Genomic DNA, 8,920 nt, shown 5'->3' on the forward strand with positions numbered 1-8,920 from the left:
CCACATCTACACTGAACCAAATAAATACAGACCAGTTAGATCCTACTACTCAAAGACAAGGCTTTTAAAATAATTTTTATGGTTAGAAACTGGATAAATTAGGGCATCCCATTTAAATAGAGGTGTGTGTGTGTGTGTGTGTGTGTGTGTGGCCTATGACTTACATAATTTGGAAAATTGTAGAACTATGTTTGTAAGAGATAGGAAATGGTCCAGGAAAAAGAACCACCACTGTGATCTTGTTTGCCTACAGAAAGTGTTTCACAGAAGCAGGAGTGAACTTTCCTCTCTCATAAACACACATACACTGTTTAAATCTACTACAAAATTCATGTAACCAACAAAATATAGAGAAATGAATACTAAGTATAACACCTGAATCAGCGTGGTAGGAGCTATGGAAGACAAAGCTGACTAGTGGAGAATAACCAAGACAAGAATTCCTTCTTCAAAGAGGCTTACAGGCCAGGTGTAGTGATGCGCACCTTTTGTTTGTTTGTTTGTTTGTTTAAGATTTTATTTATTTATTTTTAAAAATATGACAAGTATACTATAGCCGTCTTCAGACACACCAGAAGAGGGCATCAGATCCCGTAACAGATGATTGTGAGCCACCATGTGGTTGCCGGGAATTGAACTCAGGACCTTTGGAAGAGCAGTCAGTGCTCTGAACCAACCTCCAGCCGGTGATGCACACCTTTAATCACAGCACTTACTCTCAAGTGCTGTACCACACAGGCAGGCAGATTCCTGTGAGTTCAAGGCCAGCCTGATCTACATAGTGAGTTCTAGGATGGCTAGAGCTACATAGTGAGACCCTGTTTCAGAAAACTAAAAACAAAGCAAAACCCCAATAAATAAATAAAAGAGGTTTAGCAGGGCGGAGAGAAGTCCATCAGGCCAGGGTACTTGCCATCAAGCTGATGACAGGTTCAATCCCAGGTGTCATGATAGAAGGGGAGTATCAGCTGCTAAGTTTCTCTCTCACCTTCATATGTGTGTCAAGTCAGGCACACGCGCCGGCCCCCAAATACACATACAAAATTAATTTAAAAATAAAATGGGTCTAAACAGAAAAGGACGACATGAACTGACATCTTTAAAGTTATAAGACTGTCACCTAAATGATCGACGGCTCATCAACTAAAAGCACATTGCTCCATGGCCAATCTTGGTTGTTAACTTGACCAAATCTAGAAATCAACAAGAACCCAAGCAGCTGGGCACACTGGTGAGAATTTTCTTGATTGTCTTATTTGAGGTGGGAAGACTCACCCTGACTCTGGGCCACACCTTCTGGTGAAAGTCCATATAAAAGGGGGGGTGGGGGTGGGAAGGAAGCTTTGCCTTCTGCCTGCCCTCACTCTCCCTGGACAGCGAGCGCATCAGTTTGGTTCCTTTGCTGCTGTTAGAGTCCACTGCTTCAGGAGTGCAACAACGACTGAAGACTAGCAGCTCTCTAGGCATCCTCTGGGGGTTCACTACAAGATGGGGACGGCAAAGACATCCAGTCTCATGGACTGACCAGCTACTGGAATCTTGGCCTTCCATGCAGGAGGCAGCCACTGCTGTATTACCTGGACCACAAGCTGCAAGCCACTCCGGTAAATCTCCCTTTAACACAGACATCAACTTATATGATTTTAAAATCTCTTTCCCATATTTTCAGGCCCACATGAGTGTCCTATCAACTACCAATGAGCAGATCTCTATCCTAGATGAGCTGTGTCTGAATACAGAAAATAGGATATGCTGCTCAATTTAATGTTGTTTTAACTTGGCAGGGAGAGGTGATCACAAGATTACCTTGCCAAATACAGAATGAGCATTTGATAAAAATTTTGTCCACAGCCAAAAGCGAAACCAAACGTGTTTAGAGACAGAATTGGGAGGGCCCCACCCGCACCGCCCCGCACCGCCCCGCACCGCCCCGCAAGTCTAAGACCAGATGGCGTAGTCATTGTGATGCACTCTGCTCATTTTTATCAGAAAACAATATTGGGGGGGTTATTTATTTTCCATGGTTGCTGCTTCAATTTGGCTCAGAGGGAGAGAAAGGAGCCCTGGAGAAAAGGAATAGCTTGTGAAAGAAAGCAAGCCACAAAATGAGAGATAACAACCTCATTTTTCTGGCACATTAAAGCAGAATGTGTTAGAAGCAGTGCCTCCCTATACCATCCGAGGATTAAAGGCAGCGAAGATCCAGAGTTTTGTAATCTTAGGACATCTGGCAATCTTTCTCAAATTCAGACCCCGCTTTTAAGGTTCAGATCAAGTTTTGTTTCAGCTGCGGACCTAGGGTCAGATCCCTGCGGTTAGGTGGAAATGACATCTATGGAGACACAAGTTGAGTTCAAGCGCGTTCTTGCCAACCACACACAAGCCAGGCAAAAAGCTGTCACTCAAATATAAGCAGGCACCTGAAGACTTGGTCGTTTTGCTTTTAGCTCTTGTCACTCGTGCCATGTGTTTCATCTCTGCTGTACAACAGCCTCACTAAGTCGCCCTGGCTGAGACCTGGAACTTAGCTGGCCTGGAACTCAGATACCCCTCTGCCTCTGCCTCCAGGGTGCTGGGGTTGTAGGTGTTCTCTATTGAACCATATCTGTACAGTTTTTCTTGCCAGGGAAGGTGGATGCCCTGAGGGCAGGGGCTGTCTCCAGCGTTTGGGATGGAGTCCAGTATTCACACCTAAGTGTGTATACATCACCAAAGGCAAGACAAAACAGCCACCATTTTTCATTCCTCTGTGGGAGACAGGAGATTGATCTGTGGTCTGGGAAGGTCCCTGTCCATCTTTGCTGGCATGGGCTATGGCCCCTTCATAATGACCCTCAGACTTCACTTAGGGGAAGGACACTCACTGAAAGGAGGGTTGATTCTAGCCTAGTCTTAATGTCTATGATCACGAAAGGTAAGCTGCTGCGTTTGCAGGGTCTTGTAACGCTCAGGAGGTAGGACAGGTGCACAAACCTTGGCAGCTCAGTGGCTAAGGCTGCCAGGTTAAGGCTGGAGGGGAGGTTGAGTTCCTTGTGAGCTCAAGTGGGGCAGTGGGTTCTGCATTCAGATGCATACTCCCATGAAAGAGTGTATAAGGAGGGGGTCTGCAAAAGGCAACATGGGATCAGAAGGATTTTTACAGAAATGGGGAGAGAAGAGGAAATGGGGGATGAGAGTGTGGGAGAGGGACAGACAGAAGGAAGGAGAAGAGGAGAGGGACAGAGGAAGGTGTGTGCGCACGCTACAAAAAGAAGCTCACTCAGGTGGCCAACGCACCACTGGACCCAGGACTGCAATATCCTCAGCGTGCTAGTTCCAGGCTTCCCAGATCCTCCTGCCTGGTCTTGTGGTTCTGAGCCACTCGGACCCCAGCCCTGCCACGCTTAAGGCTCTCCTGGCCCCACGCCAGGCGTCCCTGTAACCCGCGTGGATCCAGAGCTTGGCACCAGCACCGCAAGGAGGAGCCCGCGAGCGGCCGGGGCTGCGCTTACCTCTCTTGTGGGCCCGGGGTTCAGGCGGCCGCTCTCCTCTCCCCTCACCTCCGAGCCCATCACCCGTCGTGACAGTCGACCGTCGTGGCCGCCGCTTTGTTTCTCTTCGGAGAAGCTATTAAAAGCAAAAGCGAAAGCGAAAACTAGGGGAGGCAGGACTGGCCCGAGCGCACCATGAGCGAACACAGCCCACGGGCGGGCGCTGTGGGCTGGCGGGGCAGTGCACACGCACGAGCCCGCGTTCACAGAGCAGGGCTGGCGGTGCTGCTGCGAAGCCCCGGGAACACTGGCCCACGCAGTCACCCGGCTGACCACCAGTGACTCAAGTGTCCGTGCTCTGGGCTGGACTTGACCAGTGGCAGCGGTTTGGGCTGGGCTGGTGCGGCTGGGTGCTGGCCTGGTTGACTGGCACTGAGTTGCCCTTGGTGGGGGAGACCTCGACCTTGTGGTACCAGTGTGTTCTCAACCAACCTAATGCTGCAACTCTTTAATACGGTTCATGTTGTGATGACCTCCAACCATAAGATTGTGTTGCTACTTCATAACTAATTTTGCTTCTGTTATAAACCATAATGTAAATATTTGAGGAAACAGAGGGCTGCCAAGGGGGTGGCCCTAGGTTGAGAACCACACTGTGAAGACTTACTGTGTAACAATTGTTAAGTGTTTTAAGGTTTCTTGTTGCTATAAATAATGGCTAGTAACTAGACTCTCTATGTAAGACTAGGTATGTAGTAACAGGCAGTAAGACGTGTAACAAATCAGTGAGGGGATGGGAAGATAATTTAGTCAGAAAGTGCTTGCTTTGAGCCGGGCTTGGTGGCACACGCCTTTAATCCCAGCACTCAGGAGGCAGAGGCGGGTGGTCGAGGCCAGCCTGGTCTATAAAGTGAGGCGAGTTCCAGGACAGCCAGGGCTGCACAGAGAAACCCTGTCTCGAAAACAAACAAACAAACAAAAACCAAAGTGCTTGCTTTGCAAGCATGAGAACCAGAGCTGAGTCTCCAAAGCCTCACAAAAAGCTGGACACGCACAGTACCTGTATTCTCAGCATCAGGGAGGCAGAGACGAGAGTCTCTGGGGTGTACTGGCCAGCCAAACTACCTGAGAAGGCACCTGTCACCAGGCCTTAGGCCTCTGAGTTTAATCTCTAGGTTCCACGTAATGGAAGAAGAGAACCAGCTGCCACAAGTTGACATCTGATCGTACGTGCATGTGGCAGAAGCTTGCTTGTTCCAACACACTAAATAAAAATGTTGAAAAATTAAAAATAAAAAGGAAAATGTTGAAAAATTAAAAATAAAAAGGAAAATGACCCTCAACTTTAACCTCTGGCCTACAAGCATGTTGTGTGTGCACACACATGCATACAAACACACACATATGCACAGCCACACATGTATGTGTATATATATATATATATATATATATATATATATATATATACATATATACCATACATACACAAAATAAGTTAATGTGCCAATTGAGAAAGATGCTGACATTGACTATCAAGTTCCACATTACTCACATATATAAAGCACTTGGGTGAAAAGGAAGATCCTTCATGTGATCAGAAACAAAAAACAAACAAACAAAAAACCGAACCCCACAATCAGCTGCTGTAGTTATATATTTTTGGAATATATATTTGCCAAGGCAGATCTACCACAAAGTTTTCCCAGATTCTTTAAGCTCTGCCCAATACTGGCCCAGAATACCTGAAAACACTTGCTGTTGGGAAACATCATCATGACAAATACAGTTAGTTCACTCCCCCTCCCCCTCCCCCCTCCCCCTCTCCTCTCTCAAAATGGAGAGCAAGCACACAAGCGCGCACGTCTATGTGTGCATGTGTGGGTGTGCATATGTATGTGTGAGAAGAACAAATATAAAACCATTTTTATTACAGAGCTCAGAAAGAGCAGACCAAAATCTGGAGTGAAAACCCAAATGAACCATGTAGTGGCTCTGAGTCACTTGCTTCTCGTTTCTGTAGCTTGCATATGTCCTGCAGGGTGGAGGCCTCGGTCTGTACCCTAGGTAAGAGATTTCAGTGTTTGCCAGGGAGCTGGAGGGAAAGCAAGACAGCCCCAGTGGTGGCTATGGAAAGAGCAGCTCGGGGCTGGTGAGATGGCTCAGTGGGTAAGAGCACCCGACTGCTCTTCCGAAGGTCCAGAGTTCAAATCCCAGCAACCACATGGTGGCTTACAACCATCTGTAACGAGATCTGATTCCCTCTTCTGGAGTGTCTGAAGACAGCTACAATGTACTTACATATAATAAATAAATAAATCTTTAAAAAAAAAAAAAAAAAAAAAAAAAGAGCAGCTCACATCTCTCCTGCAGAAGGTATTTCCTGACTGCGGCAGGAGGGAAATAGAAAGCATTAGAAATTCAAGGCCAGACTGGCAGGCCTCTTCCTCCTGCAGGCCAGTTCTGACCATGGGAGCAGAGTGGAGCTCCGGCTGCTTTTGTATAAACAAAGTCTGGGGAGGTTTAGTTAGAATGCTGCTTAGTTTTCCTCAACTAAACAGAAACTAGAGTCACCTGGGAAGAGGACCCTTAACTGAAGAATTGCCTCCATCAGGCTGACCTTTAGACATGTTTGGGGAGAGGGCCATTTTCTTGACTGGAGACTGATATGGGAGGGACCAGCTCACTGCGGGGAGGTGACAGCCTTGGTCATGTGGTCCTGGGTTGTATCAAAAAACAAGCTGAGCAAGCCATTGGGGTAGCAAGCCAGTATTCCTTCATGGTCTGTGAGTCAGTTCCTGATTCCTTCTCAGCATCCCTCAGTGATGGGCTATAAGCTGTAATAAACTCTTCCCAGGTTGACTTTGACCAGTGTTTCATTACACCAAGACAAACTAGGCTAGAGCAGTCATGAAGAGAGAGGAAAGGATCCCCAAGGGAAAAGCCAAAACCTGGTTTTGTAGATGTGTGTTCATTTGAGTGTGGAGGTCAGAGGTTATCATCAGTTGTCTTCCTCAATCACCCTGTACCTTATTTTTTGAGGCAGGTTCTCTCCATGAGAGAACCTGTATCCTGCAGAGGCAGCTAGACTGGCTGGCCAGCAAGCCCCAGGCATCCTTCTGTCTCTGCCTCCCCAGTATTGGCTTTTACATGATTGCTGGGGATGGAAGGCAGGTCCCCATGCTTAAGTAGTAAGCACTTGGCATTGGGATCATCTACTTAGCTATACTTAGCTTAGTATATACTTTTTATATACAGTAACCTGACAAGGAAGCAGGATTCTCTGCTATCTCTGATAGTCTATATTTGGTTCTTAGCTTGTGGAACCAAAAAATTCACCAGATTTTCAGTGTTTTAGCATTGATTAGCACTGTTATATAAAAAAAGAATGCGAAGCTTACATCTTTCATACACTTCATTCAATAAGTTGTAGGTAGCAGGCCAGTGGGGTGGCACAGTGATTCACTCTCTGGGACCCATGTGTTGGAAAGGAGAGGATAACATGACCCCCGAAAGTCATCCTCAGACCCCCACACATGTGCCTTCCATGTTCCTCTGAATAAATAAGTGTAATAATTAAAAAAACAGAAACAAAACCAAAATCAAACCAAAACAAAAACCCTAAACACTAAGTAGCAACAACACAACAACAAAATGCAGCCATTTTGCCAGTGCTGGTGATTGAACAACAAACAGAAATCAATGTGGTTTTAGCCTTCAGGAAAAACACTTTGTGAGAAAATAAGACCAGTCATTCAGATCTAGAAAGACCATCCGCAATGCTGTGAGCCCAGGGACATGGCTCAGTAGCCCTTGCTGCCAAGCCTGATGACATGAGTTTGATCCCTGAGACCCACATAATGGAAGGAAGAGACGTGACTTCTGTCACTTGTACATACAAGTCCTGCCACATGTGTACACACGCACAGCATGCTTAAGGTCCTGGCTTCAATCTCAGGAACATGCAAGCATTTTTTCTGAGAGTTTTCTCATTAAGGGATAAATTATGAAAATTCTTGCCAAGGGAGGAGGCAGCTCTGTGGGTAACGCACAGTTGTCTGCATGTCTGCCTGTTGCCTATGGAGACCAGAAGAAAGCTTCAGACTAACTTTAAGCATCATCTTATCTCAGCATCTTACAAACTGGCACAGCAGATATGCACCACTATACTATGATCCTGGCCTTATGTTTACCTATGGTGAGATTTTGGTTTTTCAAGAATTTTTTTTCTCCATCATCTTTTGTCCCTCCTGTCTGTGTGTTTGGCAGCTTCAGTGACCACAGGCCTTTGGATCATCATCGCTCACATGCCTCTCTCCTGAACAGTCCTCCCAAAGTCATGGCTCCAGTGGAAACAGGCTATGTATGTTCAGCAGGCCTGTGCAGCGGTGAGGGTTTTCAGGAGAAGGGACTTGGGCTGTTGCCCCCTCCCCACACAGAGAGAGCACAAGGCATTCAGGCAGTAGTGTTTGCCTTAGGAGATCACGAATGACTGAATCAGACACCGAGGATAAAAGCCATGCAGGAACTGACCACTCACAGCAGAAATGGTAGGCAGGATCGCAGTTCACAATCTGGGGCTCCTGAGCAGGCAGGTCATCAGGAACCCAGCTCAGGACCTGGTTTGAGGGGACTGGAAACCGAATGAATCTTCTAGATGTGCTGCTCTATATTACTCCTGAGCCAGAGGCCCCTGCTTGGCATGTGCCATGTTGTCCACTAGCAGGTGAGCTTTGGACCTAGATCCACTCATACTGGAAGCACAGATGACTCTGTGGCAAACTCTTCATCAACATCGTATGTGTCTTGTACACCCCCAGCTCAACGCTGTCTGCCCTACCACTGACTCAGTAGCTCCAAGGACAGGGCTCAAGCAGCTTCTGGCCAGCTTTGCTGAGGTGCAGCCTGAAGGGCCTCACTAGGGTCTGCAGTGTATAGCTGCCTGCTTTCCATCCAAGAGACAGGCTCTATGTGTGACTCATGCCTGTGTAAACTAAGAATGTGGGGCACAGATGCCCCCCATGTTGTCTTTTGAGTGGGTGGTGATAGGCAAGTGCTCCCCATTTTTCTCCTTGGCGCAGATGTCTTTGAAATGTATTCCCCAGGTTCCTCAGAAATTCATGCCACTGTAGCCCTCTTTCCTTAGTGCTGCCCTCCCCTAGAAGGCATCCTAGAAATGGGTCTCCTTCTTTCCCTCTTCTGTATGCCTGCTCCTCAGAGTCCTTTTTACAAGTAAAGTATGTAACTGTTCAGAAACTCTGGGCTGTTTCCAAGGACACCTAGGTTAAGTGTACCAGGCTAGTGGAATGAGGTCAATATTAAGTAGATGCCTACTGTACAGTATGAGTTCAATTTAAACCTCAAACCACTGCTACCATTAGCCTATAGAAGAGTTGCATTCTGGTGTGGCAAGAACCCATCAAATTCTAGGAATAAAGATTGTATTCAATTGG

The 8,920-nt window shown here is 46.8% G+C and overlaps 1 long non-coding RNA gene across 1 annotated transcript in view; it reads right to left on the bottom strand.

The window, feature by feature from the left end:
• Gm12216 (predicted gene 12216) overlaps positions 1-3,635 on the bottom strand; it is a 73,768-nt gene extending 70,133 nt beyond the window's left edge. Inside the window, exon 1 of the long non-coding RNA NR_033332.1 lies at positions 3,492-3,635. This is a non-coding gene — a long non-coding RNA (predicted gene 12216). The remainder of the gene's footprint in view (positions 1-3,491) is intronic.
• Positions 3,636-8,920: the final 5,285 nt, after the last annotated feature.

The sequence above is a fragment of the Mus musculus genome, chromosome 11 (assembly GCF_000001635.26).
Source record: "Mus musculus strain C57BL/6J chromosome 11, GRCm38.p6 C57BL/6J".
Lineage (NCBI taxonomy): Eukaryota > Metazoa > Chordata > Mammalia > Rodentia > Muridae > Mus > Mus musculus.